Raw genomic sequence first — 21,336 nt, forward strand, 5'->3', positions numbered from 1 at the left:
TCCTTCTATATAAACTCATCCTCCACCCCTCTCCATTTGTTGCTGTGTCTTCATAATAACATTCCTTCTCAAAGAAGGGAATATTCTTCTGATGAGCCCAATGCATCTATAGATGTGAATTTCCCACTATTCAGGACACTTACAGAGAAAGGTGCATAAAAGGGCCCAAAAGATCATTGTGGGACCCAACCACAAACTGCTCCAGGAAACAGTACCACAGCATAAAAACCAGCACCAACAGGCTCTGGAACAGCTTCTTCCACCAGGCCATCAGCTGCTACCATCCGGGAAACAGTACCACAGTATAAAAACCAGGACCAACAGGCTCTGGAACAGCTTCTTCCACCAGGCCATCAGCTGCTACCATCCGGGAAACAGTACCACAGTATAAAAACCAGGACCAACAGGCTCTGGAACAGCTTCTTCCACCAGGCCATCAGCTGCTACCATCCGGGAAACAGTACCACAGTATAAAAACCAGGACCAACAGGCTCTGGAACAGCTTCTTCCACCAGGCCATCAGCTGCTACCATCCGGGAAACAGTACCACAGTATAAAAACCAGGACCAACAGGCTCTGGAACAGCTTCTTCCACCAGGCCATCAGCTGCTACCATCCGGGAAACAGTACCACAGTATAAAAACCAGGACCAACAGGCTCTGGAACAGCTTCTTCCACCAGGCCATCAGCTGCTACCATCCGGGAAACAGTACCACAGTATAAAAACCAGGACCAACAGGCTCTGGAACAGCTTCTTCCACCAGGCCATCAGCTGCTACCATCCGGGAAACAGTACCACAGTATAAAAACCAGGACCAACAGGCTCTGGAACAGCTTCTTCCACCAGGCCATCAGCTGCTACCATCCGGGAAACAGTACCACAGTATAAAAACCAGGACCAACAGGCTCTGGAACAGCTTCTTCCACCAGGCCATCAGCTGCTACCATCCGGGAAACAGTACCACAGTATAAAAACCAGGACCAACAGGCTCTGGAACAGCTTCTTCCACCAGGCCATCAGCTGCTACCATCCGGGAAACAGTACCACAGCATAAAAGCCAGGACCAACAGGCTCTGGAACAGCTTCTTCCACCAGGCCATCAGCTGCTACCATCCGGGAAACAGTACCACAGCATAAAAACCAGGACCAACAGGCTCTGGAACAGCTTCTTCCACCAGGCCATCAGCTGCTACCATCCGGGAAACAGTACCACAGCATAAAAACCAGGACCAACAGGCTCTGGAACAGCTTCTTCCACCAGGCCATCAGCTGCTACCATCCGGGAAACAGTACCACAGCATAAAAACCAGGACCAACAGGCTCTGGAACAGCTTCTTCCACCAGGCCATCAGCTGCTACCATCCGGGAAACAGTACCACAGCATAAAAACCAGGACCAACAGGCTCTGGAACAGCTTCTTCCACCAGGCCATCAGCTGCTACCATCCGGGAAACAGTACCACAGCATAAAAACCAGGACCAACAGGCTCTGGAACAGCTTCTTCCACCAGGCCATCAGCTGCTACCATCCGGGAAACAGTACCACAGCATAAAAACCAGGACCAACAGGCTCTGGAACGGCTTCTTCCACCAGGCCATCAGCTGCTACCATCCGGGAAACAGTACCACAGCATAAAAACCAGGACCAACAGGCTCTGGAACGGCTTCTTCCACCAGGCCATCAGCTGCTACCATCCGGGAAACAGTACCACAGCATAAAAACCAGGACCAACAGGCTCTGGAACGGCTTCTTCCACCAGGCCATCAGCTGCTACCATCCGGGAAACAGTACCACAGCATAAAAACCAGGACCAACAGGCTCTGGAACGGCTTCTTCCACCAGGCCATCAGCTGCTACCATCCGGGAAACAGTACCACAGTATAAAAACCAGGACCAACAGGCTCTGGAACGGCTTCTTCCACCAGGCCATCAGCTGCTACCATCCGGGAAACAGTACCACAGTATAAAAACCAGGACCAACAGGCTCTGGAACAGCTTCTTCCACCAGGCCATCAGCTGCTACCATCCGGGAAACAGTACCACAGTATAAAAACCAGGACCAACAGGCTCTGGAACAGCTTCTTCCACCAGGCCATCAGCTGCTACCATCCGGGAAACAGTACCACAGTATAAAAACCAGGACCAACAGGCTCTGGAACAGCTTCTTCCACCAGGCCATCAGCTGCTACCATCCGGGAAACAGTACCACAGTATAAAAACCAGGACCAACAGGCTCTGGAACAGCTTCTTCCACCAGGCCATCAGCTGCTACCATCCGGGAAACAGTACCACAGTATAAAAACCAGGACCAGCAGGCTCTGGAACAGCTTCTTCCACCAGGCCATCAGCTGCTACCATCCGGGAAACAGTACCACAGTATAAAAACCAGGACCAACAGGCTCTGGAACAGCTTCTTCCACCAGGCCATCAGCTGCTACCATCCGGGAAACAGTACCACAGCATAAAAACCAGGACCAACAGGCTCTGGAACAGATTCTTCCACCAGGCCATCAGCTGCTACCATCCGGGAAACAGTACCACAGCATAAAAACCAGGACCAACAGGCTCTGGAACAGATTCTTCCACCAGGCCATCAGCTGCTACCATCCGGGAAACAGTACCACAGCATAAAAACCAGGACCAACAGGCTCTGGAACAGCTTCTTCCACCAGGCCATCAGCTGCTACCATCCGGGAAACAGTACCACAGCATAAAAACCAGGACCAACAGGCTCTGGAACAGCTTCTTCCACCAGGCCATCAGCTGCTACCATCCGGGAAACAGTACCACAGTATAAAAACCAGGACCAACAGGCTCTGGAACAGCTTCTTCCACCAGGCCATCAGCTGCTACCATCCGGGAAACAGTACCACAGCATAAAAACCAGGACCAACAGGCTCTGGAACAGCTTCTTCCACCAGGCCATCAGCTGCTACCATCCGGGAAACAGTACCACAGCATAAAAACCAGGACCAACAGGCTCTGGAACAGCTTCTTCCACCAGGCCATCAGCTGCTACCATCCGGGAAACAGTACCACAGTATAAAAACCAGGACCAACAGGCTCTGGAACAGCTTCTTCCACCAGGCCATCAGCTGCTACCATCCGGGAAACAGTACCACAGTATAAAAACCAGGACCAACAGGCTCTGGAACAGCTTCTTCCACCAGGCCATCAGCTGCTACCATCCGGGAAACAGTACCACAGTATAAAAACCAGGACCAACAGGCTCTGGAACAGCTTCTTCCACCAGGCCATCAGCTGCTACCATCCGGGAAACAGTACCACAGCATAAAAACCAGGACCAACAGGCTCTGGAACAGCTTCTTCCACCAGGCCATCAGCTGCTACCATCCGGGAAACAGTACCACAGCATAAAAACCAGGACCAACAGGCTCTGGAACAGCTTCTTCCACCAGGCCATCAGCTGCTACCATCCGGGAAACAGTACCACAGTATAAAAACCAGGACCAACAGGCTCTGGAACAGCTTCTTCCACCAGGCCATCAGCTGCTACCATCCGGGAAACAGTACCACAGTATAAAAACCAGGACCAACAGGCTCTGGAACAGCTTCTTCCACCAGGCCATCAGCTGCTACCATCCGGGAAACAGTACCACAGTATAAAAACCAGGACCAACAGGCTCTGGAACAGCTTCTTCCACCAGGCCATCAGCTGCTACCATCCGGGAAACAGTACCACAGTATAAAAACCAGGACCAACAGGCTCTGGAACAGCTTCTTCCACCAGGCCATCAGCTGCTACCATCCGGGAAACAGTACCACAGTATAAAAACCAGGACCAACAGGCTCTGGAACAGCTTCTTCCACCAGGCCATCAGCTGCTACCATCCGGGAAACAGTACCACAGTATAAAAACCAGGACCAACAGGCTCTGGAACAGCTTCTTCCACCAGGCCATCAGCTGCTACCATCCGGGAAACAGTACCACAGCATAAAAACCAGGACCAACAGGCTCTGGAACAGCTTCTTCCACCAGGCCATCAGCTGCTACCATCCGGGAAACAGTACCACAGCATAAAAGCCAGGACCAACAGGCTCTGGAACAGCTTCTTCCACCAGGCCATCAGGCTGATTAATTCATGCTGACACAACTGTATTTCTATGTGATATTGACTGTTCTGTTGTACATACTATTTACTATAAATAACTATAAATTACACATTGCACATTTAGATGGAGACACAAAGATTTTTACTCCTCATGTATGTGAAGGATGTAAGAAATAAAGTCAATTCAATTCATTTCTCAGATAATCATTCAAATTGGCTGGATTCAAACAAAAATAATACCAAACTAATGCCAGTATAAGCTCACCAGCTATGGGGCACAGATCTTGGTTGAGTCATCCAGATGGCTGTATGAATAAAGACGTTAGTTAACATTACTCAAACACATCCAGGCAAATTATATTAAGACAACTGAATAATCTAGAACTCAAAGATTTGTCAGTAAAAACTTGATAAGCATCACCTCCTTTTGTAGATACTGATTTACCCGATTGGCAATGACCTTGGATAGAATCTCATAATCCACACTCCCCTACTGCTTGTGGATGAGGGTGAAGATGTCCTTCCTCCAGGCCTCCTGGATTCTGACATGCTGCCCAGCTGGAGGCATAGTGTTGTATACTTCCAATAGCACTTCAAGTGCCAAACGACCAAGGAAGCATTTGCTTCCTCAAGTTTTATTCTTCTGTAGAGAGTGGATGCAATGTTAGCTCTTTCTGGATGAGTGGTGTCTCAAATGTCTGAGGATTGGAAGTTCTGTGACACAATGTAGCTGTGGTCTTCCTGTTGGACAGACCATTATGGAAGGACTTACAGACTTTCCATCTGTCCATCTGAGGATTTTTTTTCTGAACAGTCTTCTGTGGATTACAGGGCTCTCCCTGTTAGCCTCGTGGAAGAAGCATGAGCATCTTCTTATTCTGAGTGGATTTTGAATTGGAGAATGATTGTGGAGGACTCTGAGGCAAAGAATGAGTCTTGCTGCCTCTTTATCATGCAGAGTCTCTCCCTCACATTAACCCCACCCTCCCCCACCCCTGACTGCACACAGGAGCAGATTCTGTCAGGTTTTCTGGAGCTGATGCAAATTCGTGACTCATTTCCCCCCCCCCCCCCACCTCGCCACACACACACATCTTGCTATTGTCTCAAGTTTTGGGAAGCACTTTTTGGGAGGCACTTTCTTCCTCCTCATTCCCTGCTTTCCCCATGTCCTCCTCTCCCTGGTAGGAAGCCAGCGGCTGAGCACAAGAAATAAGGTGGATGATCTTGTTACACTTTTACAGATTGCCAGGTATGATGTTGTGGCCATCACTGAATCGTGGCTGAAGGATAGTTGTAGTTGGGAGCTGAATGTCCAAAGTTACATGTTGTATCAGAGGGATAGGAAGGTTGCCAGAGGGGGTGGTGTGGCTTTGCTGGTAAAGAATGGCATCAAATCAGTAGAATGATGTGACATAAGATCAGAAGATGTTGAATCTTGTGGGCTAAGAATCTGCAAGGGTAAAAGGACCCTGATGGCAGTTATATACAGGCCTCCCAGCAGCAGCTTGGATGTGGACCACAGATTACAATGGGAAATAGAAAAGGCATTAAAAAGAGCAATGTTTTGATAGTCATGGGAGATTTCAACATGCAGGTCAATTGGGAAAATCAGGTTCGAAATGGATCTCAAGAGAGTGAGTTTGTTGAATGCTGATGAGATGGCATTTTAGAGCAGTTTGTTGTTGGGACCACTGGGGGATCAGCTATACTGGATTGGGTGTTATGTAATGAACCGGAGGCGATTAGGGAGCTTAATTCCAAAGTAAATTGGAAGCAGATGCTGGCAGGGATGTCAGCAGAGCAGCAATGGTGTGAGTTTCTGGGAAATTGAGGAAGGTGCAGGATAAATGTATTCCAAAAATGAAGCAATACTCAAATAACAAAATAGTACAACCATGGCTGACAAGGCTAATTAAAACCAAAAGAGAGGTCATACAACAAAGCAAAAGCTAGCAGGAAGACAGAGGATTGGGAAGCTTTTATAACTCTATAGAAAGCAACTAAAAGAATCATTAGGTGGGAAATGATGAAATATGAAAGCAAGCCAGCAAACAATATCGAAGAGGATAGTAAGTTTTTTCAAGTATGTAAAAAATAAAGATGAGGATCACTACAAAATAAGGCCAGAAAAAAATAATGGGGACAAGGAGATGACAGATAAACTAACTGAGTCTTTTGCGTCAGTTTTCACTGTGGAAGACACTAGCAGTGTGCCAGATGTTGAAGGGTGTGAGGGAAGAGAAGTGATTGCAGTTACTATTACAAGGGAGAAGGTGTTCAAAAAGCTGAAAGACCTAGTGTACATAAATCACCCGGACCAGATGGACTGCACCCGAGGCTTCTGAAAGAGGTAGTGGTAGAGATTGTGAAGGCATTAATAATGATCTTTCAAAAATCATTGAACTCTGGAATGGTGTCAGAGGACTGGAAAACTGGAAATGTCACTTTAAGAAAGAAGGAAGGCAGCAGAAAGGAAATTACAGACCAGTTAACCAGTGGTTGGGAAGATGTTGGAGTCAATTGTTAAGGATGAGGTTATGGAGTACGTGATGAGACAGGACAAGATAGTACAAAGTCAGCATGATTTCCTTCAGGGAAAATCTTGCCTGACGAGCCAGTTGGAAGTCTTTGAGGAGATTACACGTTGGATAGGTAAAGGGGATGTAGTGGATGTTGTATATTTGGACTATCAGAGCCTTTGACAAGGTGTCATTCATGAGACTATTGACCAAGTTAAGCACCCATGGTATTACAGGAAAGTTACTAACATGGTTAGAACATTGGCTGATTGGTAGAAGGCAGCCAGTGGGAATAAAAGGCTGCCAGTGACTAGTGGTGTTCTGCAGGGGTCAGTGTTGGGATCACTTTTTATGCTGTATATCAATGATTTAGATGGTGGAATAGATGGCTTTGTTGCCAAGTTTGCAAATGATACGAAGACTGCTGTTGAGGAAATAGGTAGGCTGCAGAAGGACTTAGACAGATTAGGAGAATGGGCAAGAGGGGACAATGAAATACAATGTCAGAAAATGCATGGTCATGCACTTTGGTAGTAGAAATAAATTTGCAGATTATTTTCTAAGCAGGGAGAAAATCCAAAAATCTGAGATGCAAAAGGACTTCAGAGTCCTTATGCAGAACCCTAAAGGTTAACTTGCAGGTAGAGTCGCAGATGAGGAAGGCCAAGTGCAACGTTAGCATTCATTTCAAGAGGTCTAGAATACAAGAGCAGGGACGTGAATATAAGCACTGATGAGGCCTCACCTTAAGTATTGCGAAAAGTTTTGGGGTCCTCATCTATCAGTGCTAGCATTGGAGAGGGTTTAGAGGAGATTCACAAGGATGAATCTGGAAATGAAAGGGTTATCATATGAGGTACATTTTGATAGCTCTGGGTCTGTACTTGCTGGAATTTAGAAAGATGAGGGGGTTTTCACTGAAACCTTTCAAATGATGAAAGGCCCAGATAGAGTAGATATGGAAAGGATGTTTCTCTTGGTGGGGGAGTCAAGGACAGCCTCAGGATAGAGGGACATCCATTTAAAAAAGAGATGCAGAGAAAATTCTTTAGCCAGATGGTAGTGAATTTGTGGAATATATTACCACAGGTAGCTGTGGAGGCCAGGTCATTGGGTGTATTTAAGGCAGAGCTTGACAGGTTCTTGATTGGACACAGCATCAAAGGTTATGGGGAGAAGGCTGGGGAGTGGGGCTGAGGAGAGGGAACAAAGGATCAGCCATGGTTGAACGGCAGAGCAAATTTGATGGGCTATCTGCTTATGAGCAGCCTAAAGTGGCTGACCTTCCTGTCCTTTGCCTCAGCTCATTCTCAACAGGAGCCTCGACTGAGGGAGAGGAAGCATTCTCCTTCCTGCAGGACTCGTTGGCATCTTCGCTTACTACCTGTGCACTTGGGGCGGGACTTACAGAGGTGGCTTGTGTCCCCACAAATTGCAATGCTTGGGGTCCTTGGTCTGGTGGCGTCCTGCTTGCGATTGGAATCCTGCCCGGCTTTGCTGCAGTTACGACATACCCTAGCTTGTCGTGATTAAATGTAGAACTACAATTTCGAAATTGCAAATAAAAGCGGGTCGGGAGTCAACTTTGCCCTCTCATTGACTTTCAGCTCGACCTTGACCTGTTCGCTTGTTAATCCAGATCGCCAAATGATCGCGGCTCCCTGTTCTTCCTCCCTAAATACACCTGAACAGCTGTGTCAGCAGTTCGCCAGTGGGAACGTGATGGTGGAGGGAGGGAAGATTAAACCTGTATACAGTCCTCAGTCAACGAATCGAGTCAGTCCCACCCCTCTTCGCAATTCTTTCTGTAGTTGCTGGAAATCAGCTACAAGTGCCAGAACTTTAGAAAAAAAACATATCTTGAGCACAAAGAATAAACTATAGAGGTTACAGCTGAATTACTCCCCTGCTAAGTAGCAAGTGGTTCACAGACACAGATTTCGACAGTAAATTTCTTTGAACTTTGAGCTCTTCCAATCTTTCGAGCGACGGGCCCATCAGAGGAAGTCCCGTCCGCTTATTTACATACCCAGAAAGCTTTGCATGGAGAGACTGGAATTTGGGGCTTATTGTCCGTCCTTCAATGCCCTTAGTTTTTAAGTGGTAATATAGTTCTACATTAAAGAGGTCTCCACTGCATTAACATGATGATCAGGGCTGCTCGCTGTGATTTTAAAGTGGTAAGCCTAGTGTGACCTGAGCGTATCGGGCTCTCTATTACCAGTATACTCTGGTTTCTCTTCAGATCGTATAAATCTTTCGCCTTTTACTAAAGATTTCCGTGGAGAGGAACACTCAGAGTTTTAACCAATTTTTTGATGCCCTGCTCCGTGCGGGGCTTGTTTACAAGTGGAAGAATAGAGTTCTGTCCCTCTGACTATGCCCTTTGCTCGTCTTCTAGGTGTTTCCCCTTCGTCTTTCTCCCCAGACCTCCTGTCCCATGATCGTCTCATATCCCCTTTTCCAATCACCCGTCCAGCTCCATCCCTCCCCCTCCTGTCTTCTATCATTTTCGATCTCCCACTTTCAAATCTCTTACTAGCTCTTCCTTCAGTTAGCCCTGACGAACGGTCCCGACCTGAAACGTCGACTGTACCTCTTCCTAGAGATGCTGCGTTCACCAGCAACTTTGTGTGTGTTACTTGAATTTCCAGCATCTGCAGATTTCTTCGCGTTTGCAAATTTAGTTGTGGATTTGTTTGATTATGATATGTTGCTTCTTCGTGTGTCGTTTGTAATATAAACTGTGTTGCACTACTCTGACACCGGAGAAAGTACATTTGAGTATGCATGTGAATTCAATCCTATGTCGGTGTGGTTTCACCTACACACAGAGCAGTTTCAATGCCTTGAGTAGAGTGCGCGTAACTCCGAATGAGCAGATTAACCATTGAGAAATTAAAATGGGTGAATTTCTCAGGTCCTGATGAAGGATCTCTCTGCCCATAATATTTGCTGTTTATTCATTTCCCTGGATGCTCTCTGACCTGCTGAAAGTTCCTCTAGCATTTTGTGTGTGTTGCTCTGTAATTCCAGTACCTGCAGATTCTCTTGTGTTTATCAAAATCAGGATTATTATCACCAGCAAATGTCGTGAAATTTGTTAACTTAGCAGCAGCAGCAGTTCAATGCAATACATAATATAAAAGAAAAAAACAAAATAATATTAATACATAAGTAAATCAATTACAGTATGTGTATATTGAATAGATTTAAAAAATAGATGCAAAAAAAACCCCCCAGAAATCATATATTTAAAAAGTGAGGTGGTGCCCAAGGGTTGATGGTCCATTTAGGAATCCGATGGCAGGGGGGATAGAAGCTGTTCCTGAATGGACGCTGTCATTCAGCTTGGTGAATGGCAGTAATTCACCATTAATTGGTTCTCACAGAGTCTGCCTGTGGCATAAGATCTTTGTGTGTTAGTGGGTGACTTTGCTCAGGTTCTTGTCCTCTGTTCAGCACCTACTATCCCTATCTTGCACAGATTGCTCCACAAACTCCCCCCCCCCCCCCCCCACACACACACACAATTGAGATACAAGAGAGACTACAGGTACTGGAAATCTTGAATAACACACAAAGTGCTGCAGGAACTCAGAAAGTCAGGCAGCATCTATGGAGGGGAATAGACAAATGTTTCAGGCCAAGACCCTTCACCTCCTGATGAAAGATCTCAATCTGAAACACTTATTTATTGTTTATAAATTGTTCATTCCCCTCCAAATTTGCTGCCTGCATTGCTGAATTCCTCTCGTGCTATTGAGGGAATTGCAATATTCCATGGTATCCTGAAGCAAAGGGACAGAGAGAGTGCTTTAAAAATGTTAATTTGTCTTTTGCAGGTTGCAGAAAGAAGTTTCTTCAAATAAATGCCCTCAATGTTGTTTTTATTTCCACTCATGTGAAGCAGACTGATGTTACTGTATTAGTTACTGTTGTCATTTGGGGCTAGTGTTGGTGACATTGAGCTGATGTTCTGCCCAAATCTAGACAAGTTTGCTGAGGAGACAACTGCATTTAATACTGAGTGAATAGCTGTCAACATTCACACTTGACGCACCATCGTACTCAGCATGTAAATGTACAGAGATTATTTGAGTAGATTGTTTGTTAGCATCTTCAAAACTTCTGAGAGAAATAATTATCTTTTTTTGACATTGCTGCTCCTCACTCCCTCTGCTGGATTTTTGTAGGAGATGCAAGGCATAAGGTTTCTGATGTATTTTGTTGAAGAAACATTAAGGTAATATTAAATTTTGAATAATTTTTAACCCAGCTGTAATATGTACTAGAAAATCAAGAAAACAGAAGACACTATGAATCTGAAATAGAAATTGCTTCAACATCTTCGCAGGTCAGGTCAGACTGAAAGAGAAACAATTTGCATCTGCCAGACCCAAAGCAAACAACCTCGCTCAGCACGAGCAGAACTAAAGAGCTGATAGATGGTTTCAGGAAGGGGTAGGTTAGCAAACATGCAGAGGTCTACACTGGGTGACCAACAACAGAGAGAATCAGCAGCTTTAAGTTCCTGGCTATAATCATACTGGATGACCTGTCCTGGGCCCAGCACATTGATTAAAATCATAAGGAATGCGCAACAGTGTCTTTACTTTCTTCAGAGGAGAGGAGGCTCAGATTGTAAGCAAACACTAACAAACTTCTACAGATGTACTGTTGAAAATATCCTGACTGGTTGCATCATGGTCTAGTATGGCAACTTAAATTCACAGGAACCTAAGAAGTGGCAGAGACTAGTGGTGTCAGCGCAATACATCACGGGCACATTCCTCCCCACCGTCAGCTGTAGATGCTGCCCCAAGAAAGTAACAGCTCCCATTAAAGATCCCCATCATCCAGACCATGCCACCATTTTGCAGCTACCTTCAGGCAGGAGTATGGAAGTCCCACACCCTTCAAATATTCAGTTCTTGATCCAGCCAGCAAAACCCTAAACACCAAGGTTGAGCAACACTGCACTGAGGAACACCACAGGACGGGCCAGTGTTCAGCTTGCTGCTCGGCGAGGTTTATTCGTCTCTGAGCTGAACTGAGGCTGCGGCCTGCAACTAACGGGCTCCCGGACCGGCTGCTGCGATCAACTAGCTTCGTGGCTGTGGACTCACCTTCATGAACTTTAGTTTGGAGTGTTATTTGTTTACTTTTTATTGTTTCCATGATTTGTTCTTTCTGTTTGTACAATGGGTGTTTGATTGTCTTTTTTTAAATGGGTTCTATTGGGTTACTTTGTTTTTGTGGCTGCCTGTAAGAAGACGAATTTCAAGTTCATTGATAGTATATATACTTTGATTTTAAAAAATGCACTTTGAACTTTGAATACTATGATCACTTTGCACTAAATGGACCTCGTTTTTCTGTTGTAATTCTGCTCTTTTTCATTAAAAAATTGCACAGAAATTACATTTATGTTTTTCTTCTGAATGTTGCTTATTTGATGCCTTGTGCCTATGATGCTTCTACATTACACTGCACCTGTGCACATGACAATAAACTCCATCTGGTTTGACTGAAACCTTTTGTCAAAGGGAGGATGTGGCCGTTTAGTGCTTCAAGCCTCGCTGTTCCTTTCTGTGCCTTGTAGTGCATCGGGCGGCAACTTTGCCATTTCTTCTGCATTTTTGCCTGCTTTTTTAATGAAGCCAAGTTGCTAGCATTGAGCAGATGGAAAGCGTGCAAGGAGCCAGCCGGATTCGAACCTGGGATCACTTGCCTCAAAGTCCAGTGTGGATGCCACTACACCACCAGCCAGCTTTAAGCCTTGTCCAACATTTACAAAGGTCATGACTGAATAGCTACCACAGAGTCGTTTTCTTACATTATCCCAGATTCTTCAGTTCCCTAATTATCCAGAAATCTGGACCTCTGTTTTATAGAACCTCAAAACCGGAATCTCCATTGCCCATGAGGGTACAGCATTCTCTGCGTGAAGACTGCTCCAAGCCAGAGAAAGAAACAGCAGAGATGATAAATGAATAAAACATAAATATGTTCTTTTGAATAAGGGGATGAGATAGTTAAATGTAGAAAAAGATTAAAGGGAAAAGCAACATACAATTTGGGAGCATAGGTGAGAGCATGAAAGGTATTGGTATTGGCATTGGTTTATTATTATCACATGTACCAAAATATAATGAAAAGTTTGTCTTGCATGCCTTTTATACAGATCAAATCATTACACAAAGCACTGTGCTAGTGTAATGTGCTGTAATGGCTTCTCTGTAATGTTTCACTGCTAAGGCTAATGAAATGGCTTCTCTGTAATATTCACTGCTAAGATAACAGTTTCTCTGTAGCAGCAATGTTTGGGTTATGGCTGGAGATAACAGGTTATGCATGTTAGCCAATCAGGATTTTGTTGCTCCGTCTTGTGAATCTGGAAGGAGTTTTTTTGTGGGCTTTTGCCAGGGAGAGATGAGGAGAGAGTTGGTAGACCGCCGGACGGGGTGGACTCGGAGCGAGGGTCCGGAGGAGGTCAATGGTGAACAATTGGCTTATCTGTGAGCTCCAACTTTGTCAACAGACTGTTTAATAAGATTGGGCCCTTTTTTTCTTTTCTTTTATTTCTCTACTAACCATATAGTCAAAGTAAGAATTATAAATCTTAATTGTTTAATCGTTTATTGTGTACTGTTTGTTATTTCGGGTACTGATTTGTAACAGGGGACACATCGTGCAGCATCCACCCAAACAAGATTTCTTAAGTTTGGCCAGGCCGGGGGTTATCACCCCCTATATTAAGTCCCTAGCCGAAATGAGAGTTACACTAGAATAAGGTAAAACCTTAACAACGCAGAATAAAGAGTAAAAGTTATTGAAAAAGTGCAGTGCAGATAAACGATAAAGTGTAAGATCATAACGAGGTTGACTGTGGAGCCAGCAGTTCTTTTTATCGTACAAGTAGTCCATTCAAAAGTTTGATAACAGTGGGATAGAAGCTGTCCTTGAGCCTGGTGGTACGAGCTTTCAGACTTTTGTATCTTCTGCCCGAAGGGACAGGAAAGATTAGAATAGAACCTTGAAGAAAATCTCCAGTGAACAAACACAGCCAGGAAAGAAACTTGTACCAACGTCAGTCACTCAGAAGGTGAGACTCTGAATGTGATGTACTCCTTGAGGAGACCTTTCCTGTCATGGGCTTAAAATCTTCTTTTGAGTTTAGAACTTCACAGTCAGCAAACCCAATACCATCACACTGATTATGTTTCTGTCTCTTACTTTTTGGTTTCTGCTCATTGGGGTATGAAGTTCTGGAGTTTAGAAAGGGATTTTGTTGGTGTTGTTGCCTCTTCAGTGAATATTTCTCAAATGATACTGCTGGGATTTGATTGTATTCTTCTACTGGGAATAACAAAAATGTAGTGTGAAATTTGACGTGGTTTCAAATACTCGTGATACGCAGCAATGCAACCCACAGAAACAAACATTTAACATCCCTGGGTTAACGGTGGGGGTGGGATGAGGATGGGCATTGTGGCATAGTGATTAGTGTAGTGCCAAGCTTTACAGCACCAGAGATGCAGGTTCAATTCCCACTGCTGCCTGTAATGAGTCTGTACATTCTCCGTGTCCCTGAGTGGGTTTCCTCTCACATTCCCAAGAATGGGTTAGTAGGTTAATTGGTCACTTGGGTGTATGTAGGTGCTGTGGGCCCATTGAACTGGAAGGGCCTGTTACTGTACTCTGTCTCTGAATAAATTATTCAGCCATCTACACCTGCTACTCCATACTTCAGAAGGCCACAGTAATGGATAATTGGAGGAACAAATTCAAAAATTGTTAGTGTAAAGATGGATAAAATTATTGATTTCACTTCGATTTTTAAAATGATTGGTACAAAGGTAAATTATTGAGAGTATTTTTTATCTTAACCCTCGGGTATGAATCCAAACAAGTGGACACCCGAAACTTCAAATGGCCTTGTGATCAAATTTCATTGCTTTATGTAAATTATATTGGTTAAATATAATTAAGTGGGTAGTGGCTCCATATGTCACTACTACAGGGCGTGACAACCCTGCCTTACATGAGTCCTGGGCTCAGCTGGCTCAGGCTGACAGTACCCAGTATGGGCCCCTATCCAGGGTTACGGATCCCACTGCCTTGTGGGTATCCTCAGGAGAAGAGAAGGCTAAGGAGTAAACCCTACACAAATCCGGAGTGGAGCCCCTAAGGTGGTTGGATGACGTATCACGTCACCTCCCGGCAGCTCCTGCAGCCAAGCTGATGCCAAATATACCGCTTTGCATTTCTTTGGACCACATCCGCGAGGCCAAGAGGGGGATCTTGATGTCTGGGCAGCCCAGGATCTCCATATTCTTTGCCCAGGTCTGCGCCCCAAGGGCACATCCATTGTATACTTAGACAGACCGATCCATGATTGGTGAAATGTCCTAATTTTGAGAAGAGTTGGCAATTCAAAGATAACCTAAAAATTATTACTTTTAGTTTAGCAATTAACATCTTTCTTTTCCTACTCCTTCTTTGGTAGTGCCTCAAGATCAAGGGTTAACTTGCTTCCACTCTATCTGTGCAGTGACAATGCTGATGTGGAAACTACAGATTTCCAAAAAAAAAGGAAAAATCTGTTTGACTAAATGAAAAAAGGGGCCAGTGGTAAACTAGGTGCTTCTTCCTCTGGACTTCAATGTGCTTTTAATGCATGGACACAAGATTCAAAGGTTCATTTATTATCAAAGTACTGCATGTATCCATGTACAACTCTGAGATTTGTCTTCTCTAGAAAGCCACAAAACAAAAAAACATAAAAGTCTTTCAGATTGTGAGTATAAATACAGTTTAAATACTTGAAAAATGAAATAAAATTAATGAATGGTGAAAAAAACACATAAGGAGAGTCAGTTACGGTGATTCAAAATTCAAGTAATTTTATTAACGAAGTACATACAGTATATGTCACCTTATACTATCCTGAGATTCATTTTCTGGCAGGCATTCACAATAAATACAAAGAAACACGATAGAATCAATGAGAAACTGCACAAGACAAATGTGCAAAAGACAACAAACTGCTAATACAAAAAACACAAACAAAATAATAATAATAAGTTAACAAGCAATAAATATCAAGAACATGAGATGAAGATTCCTTGAAGGTGAGTCCACAGGCTATGGGGACAGGTCAGTCGATTGCATTTGAGAGCAGTTATCCTCTCTAATTCACGAGTCTGATAGTTGAGGGGTAATAATTATTCCTGAATATGGTGGTGTGGGTCCTGAGGCTCCTGTACTTCCTTCCTGATGGCAACAGCAAAAAGAGAGCATGGCCTGGATGGGTCCTTAATGATGGATGCTGCTTTCCTGCTCTTTGTAGAGGTACTCAATGGTAGGGGGGGTTATATCTGTGATGGACTAGGCTGTGTCAACTACTGTTTGCAGGCTTCTCCATTCATTGACATTGATGTTTCCATACCAAACTGTAATGCAACCAGTCAATATACTCTCCATTGGGCATCTATAGAAGTTTGTCAAAGTTTTAGATGAATTAGCAAATCTTTGTAAACCTCTGAGAAAGTAGAATTGCATGACGTGCCTTCTTTGTAATGGGACTTGCGTGCTGGTCCCAGGGCAGATTGTCTGAAATGATAAGAATTTCAAGTTGCAGACCCTTTCTCTCTCTCTGATCCCCTGATGGGAACTGTTCTCCTCCTGTAGTTAACAATCATCTCTTTGGTTTTGCTGACTTTGAGTGAGAGGTTGTTGTTCAGCAGATTTTCAATCTCCCTCCTATATGCTGATTTGTCACCACCTTTGGTCAATGACAATGATTTCATCAGCAAATGAAAATATGACATTGGAGCTGTGCTTAACCCCACAGTCGTAAGTATAAAGTGAGTAAGGCAGTGGGCTAAGCTCACAGCCTTGTGGTGCACCTGTGCTGATGGTGATTGTGGAGAAGTTATTGTCAACACAAACTGACTAATATCTGCAAATTAGGAAATCGAGAATCCAGATGCACAAGGAGGCATTGAGACCTAGGTCTTGGAGCTTATTTGTTAGTTTTGAGGGGATGATAGTACTGAAAGCCGAGCTGTAGTCAATGAAGAACATCCTTAGGTATGTATCTTCACTGTCCAGGTGTTTCAGAGTTGGGAGAAGAGCCAATGAAATGGCATCTGCTGTGGACCTGGCAAACTGGAGTGAATCCAAGACACTTCTCAGGCAGGAGTTGATATGTTTCATTATCAAATCCTCGTAAGTGCTACTGGGCGATGGTCATTGAGGAAGGTTACCAGGTTGTGCAATACTGCAAGACATGCTTCAGCTCTGCAACCTGGATTCCTCCAGTTAAGTCATAGCCAATGTAAGCATAATAAGGACATGCTACAAACATTCAGGTCATTAGAGAGTGACAGCAGATAACACATTGAGTTTGGAGCTGTTGCCAAAACTGGAAAATGTTGTAAGTGAACAGATTTTAACAGAAGCACCAAAATGGTAAAAGAGGAATTAAAACACAGTGAAAAAATGTAAGTGACTAAGGCAAAATAAGTACCATGTGATTGAAGACAATCATATAAAATTAAGAAGTAGTATTTACAGTACATGGCACAGAGAGGTAACTAACTGTGGCTGATGGTGTAATACAGTTTTACTGATCTGATCACAAAATAGCCATTTTCTCAGAATTTAACAGTTTTTTCCAGAATAAAACCTTGCACTTATGTCAGACCCTTACAGATTCAGAACATCTTAGTGTTACACAGTTCAAGTACTTTTCAATGTTTTGCCCTCAAGGAAATACAAGAGAATGGAACGGACCTCCAGAAACATTTTCACCTGAAAAGTGGTAGTTTGGACCATATTGCTTTGCATTAGTACCACACTGAGCAGAAGTCTAGGTTTTCATGCACAAGTTTCTTGAGTTGGGCTTGAACTGCGAACCTTCTGACTCAGAGGTATCGGTTCCATCTACTGAAGCACAGTTCACACTTGGTAAATTCAGTGGAATTATGTGCTGCTCAGTTAATTTCACACATTACAAAATCCCCCAAAGCCAAAATTACTCAGTGGCAGCCTGTTGTGTATAAATAAAATGTCACATTTCCTGTTGGTAACAGTGATGACACTTTCAAAGCATTTGTTTGGTTGTACTGTGCTTTGGGACATTCTGAAATTCAAAGAGGCCCAACAAAAACACAAGTATTTTTGAATGGAAAATAAAATTGGAAAGGACTTATTTGGCTGTGAAGTTAATGTAAATAGTCAAAATTACCCTCTCTATTCCTTAATTCTTTGATATTTATGATTATATCTCTGATTTAGATTATGAAGACACGTAGTCCTCTTTTATTGTCATTTAGTAATGCATGCATTAAGAAATGATAGAATATTTCCTCCGGTGTGATATCACAAAGCACAGGACAGACCAAGACTGAAAAAACTGACAAAATTACATAATTAAAACATATAGTTACAAACAGTGCAACAATACCATAACTTGATGAAGAAGTCCATGAGCACAGTAAAAAGTTCAAAGTCTCTCAAATGTCCCACATCTCACACAAACGGGAGAAGGAAGAAAAACTCTCCCTGCCATGCCCGACCACAATCCGTCTCTGAGTCATCCGAAAACTTCGAGCCTCTGAATCAGCTCTCCAACACCGAGTACTGAGCGCCATCTCTGTCCGAACGATTCAACCTCAATTTGATTTTTGTTAGGGACTAAATTAGTGTGACTTCTTTTGAGACCAACAATGGAGATGCCAGTGAGAAAAGTAAATTTTCACAAAAGTTTACAGAGAACCAAAACACGCTTTGACATTAATAGTGCCCAACACTTTCATTTCTGAATCAAAGTACCAATCCATTCCCTCAAATCTCGGTAGTCAAGGAAACTTCCCTACAACTAGTGACTATCAGACCGTAATTTACTATCTTGACAAAAGAAGTGCTGGATTCCTGAGAAATGTTTTGGGAAAAGGTCTAAGGCAGGCATTATATACCTGAGGGTTTGGTGACCAGTCAGTTTCATTGAGCGTTTGTATTATTTGTTGGTATACTTTCTTGAACTTTGCCTTTGAATCCTCATTTTGTGAGGACTAATGAAGGAACATGCTGTTCTTTCAGAAATCTATTATAAGGTTTCCATGCCCAGTATTTTGTCTTCCAGGGCTGCAGTGGAGCACAAGATAGAGGGGTTGGAAACCACATATAAAATCAAATAATCAAGTAATTTACATAAGTCACTGCACAGACCTGGACCTTATTTTGGTTGGTTCACCAGTTAGGTGAAGCATCACACTAATAATGTTTGGACAGGGAGTGTGAATGAGTTACCTGAATTCAAGGGGCACCTGGACTCAAGCGATCCCAGGTGTCAGCTTTGAAGGTCTAAGATTGATGGGCAGGTCATGGTGTCTCACTGTTTGGTGCTGGGGATGATAGTGTCACTGCTTGATGGTTCCAGAGGTATGGTGTCTCCAGGCTTGGAAATCTCACAGCTAGATGTCCCTCCATGTCATGACGCCAGGACACTGATTTTTCCAAAGCTGACAATAGCAAAGTTTAGTGTTCCAAGGGTTGAAATGGATGCCAGAGGAATATTTTGTGCAGAGGTCTATTCCACACCTCAGTAATTGTGGCTCCAACAATCCTTAATAAGATTGACATCACCTACTCAATTGGCGCCTTCATCTGCCACCCCAAGCATTCATTACCTCCACCAGGGTGCAATTACTGCAGTGTATACCATCAACAAAATCTACTGCAGTCACTTTTCTAGGCTGGAGACACAAGAGACTGCAGATACTGAAATCTGGAGCAACAAATAGTGGGTTGAGCAGAATCTGTGGAAGGAAAGGACTGTCACAAAACATTGTCAATTCCTTTCCTCCCACCGATGCTGCTCAACCCAGCCAATTGGTTGTTGCTCTGGTTGTCAAGGTCATCACTTTCAGTGCCCCTTTCAGATTAAAATCTTTGAACCAAGGGCAAGAGAAGACCTGGATTGAATAGTATGGGGGAAACTCATACTGGGTATCAGTTACAAGGTTACTGATGACGAAATGTCACTTGACATCACCATCAACAATACGTCCGATCACTTTGCTGATGATCGGTCTTGCTCTCTGTGCATAGGACATACCTGGGTGATTTTGGGTAGAAAACAGTGTTGGAACAGCACTGGAACAGCTTGGAAGAGCCTCAGCCAGTTCTGGAGGCAGGTCTTCTACACTGTGGGAAGAATGTTGCCTGATCCATTGCCTCTGCTGAATTCAGTGCTGTCAAATATTTCTTGCCTTCATCTGGAGTAAACTGAATGAGATGACTGACTCCCTTGTTGGCTTTTTTCTGCACAGGAAGCCAAGGTGATTCATGTACTCAGTACATTTGGCTGAACATGGCTACACATACTTTGCCATGTCTTTATCAATCATATTACTGAGAATCTTGAACCCCAGCTTCATCCTTACTGTAGCCACCACTGTTTATGGTCAGATGTGGTAGGATTGTAGAGCTTTGGTTATGAAAACACTTATCTTTCTTTATTGCATGCTGTTTTCCTGTTTAGCATGCATATTGTCTTATGTTGCAGCTGGCTGACAAAACCTTGTTTTTAAGTGTATCTAGTGCTGGTCTCAATATGCCCTTCTGCATTTATCATTGAACAAATGACAATTCCCTAGCTTAAAATTATGTGAAATAAGAGCAGGAGTAGACCATTTAGTGCTTCAAGCATTGTCCGCAATTCATGAAAATCGTGACTGAATATCTACTTTGGAGGTATTTTCTTAAATTATCCCCCAATTCTTTGATTCCTTCAATATCCAGCAATCCATTGACCTCTGTCTTAAAAGACGATAAAACCTGAGCCTCCACTTCCCATAAGGATAGGGCATTCTCAGCATGACAAAAATTTTCCTCATCTATCTTTAAATACCAGCACGTTATTTTGACACTACTTCCAGACAGGGAAAATCCTGATGCAGAATCTTGACCCAAAAAGTTGACCAACTCTTTGCCTGCATAGATGCTGCCTGACCCACTGAGTTCCTCCAACAGTTTGCTTTTTGCTCCAGATTTCAGCATCTGCAGTCTCTCTTGTGTCTCCCAAAACCATTTTGTTTTTGAACCAAACATACTCACTGGAGTTTGGCAACACTTCGACTACTTTCTCTAAAGTGGACTTGTTTTTCATTGCACCTGTGGATACTGATACTTGTGTACATGACAATAAGCCAATTCCAATCCAGGTATCAGTTCAGTAAAGATTCACTGTGCTCCCTCAATGGCAAATAGATCTTTTTTTGTAAAGGTAAGAATGACATCCACTCGACCCCCCATCAGTGACATCCTCCCAGGCCCCACTGGACCGAAAAACAAGTTACTTCCTTCAAACCGTCAGGCTGATCAACAGCTTCACCCATTAACCCACCCCACCAACACTACATCCACATCACCTAGCGTCACTTTTTGTACATAACAGTTACTTGTTTAATATCACAATGTTTTGTTTTGTGTTCAAAAGTGGATAACCATACATCTGCCGTACTCCTGTCCACTCTCTCAGCGTGCCCTTGAGGGCACTCCAGAACCTCTTCCTTCCTCACACCTGGTTTTATACGAGTGATACATGTGATAATATGAGACATCAGCCAAATCGTGGCAACATTGGGAATGGCTGAGATGCAAGCATCAATGCCTGTCGTACTCGGAGGAGGGAAAGCTTTCTGCACCCAGGCAGCCACGAGCTGCT

At 43.7% G+C, this 21,336-nt stretch overlaps 1 non-coding gene across 1 annotated transcript; it reads left to right on the forward strand.

Moving 5' to 3' along the window:
• Positions 1-8,821: 8,821 nt before the first annotated feature.
• On the forward strand, positions 8,822-8,936 carry LOC140202377 (U5 spliceosomal RNA). Its single transcript, XR_011887092.1, has one exon. It is a non-coding gene; the product is annotated as a U5 spliceosomal RNA (small nuclear RNA).
• The last annotated feature ends 12,400 nt before the right edge of the window (positions 8,937-21,336 follow it).

This window comes from Mobula birostris, chromosome 8, assembly GCF_030028105.1.
Source record: "Mobula birostris isolate sMobBir1 chromosome 8, sMobBir1.hap1, whole genome shotgun sequence".
Lineage (NCBI taxonomy): Eukaryota > Metazoa > Chordata > Chondrichthyes > Myliobatiformes > Myliobatidae > Mobula > Mobula birostris.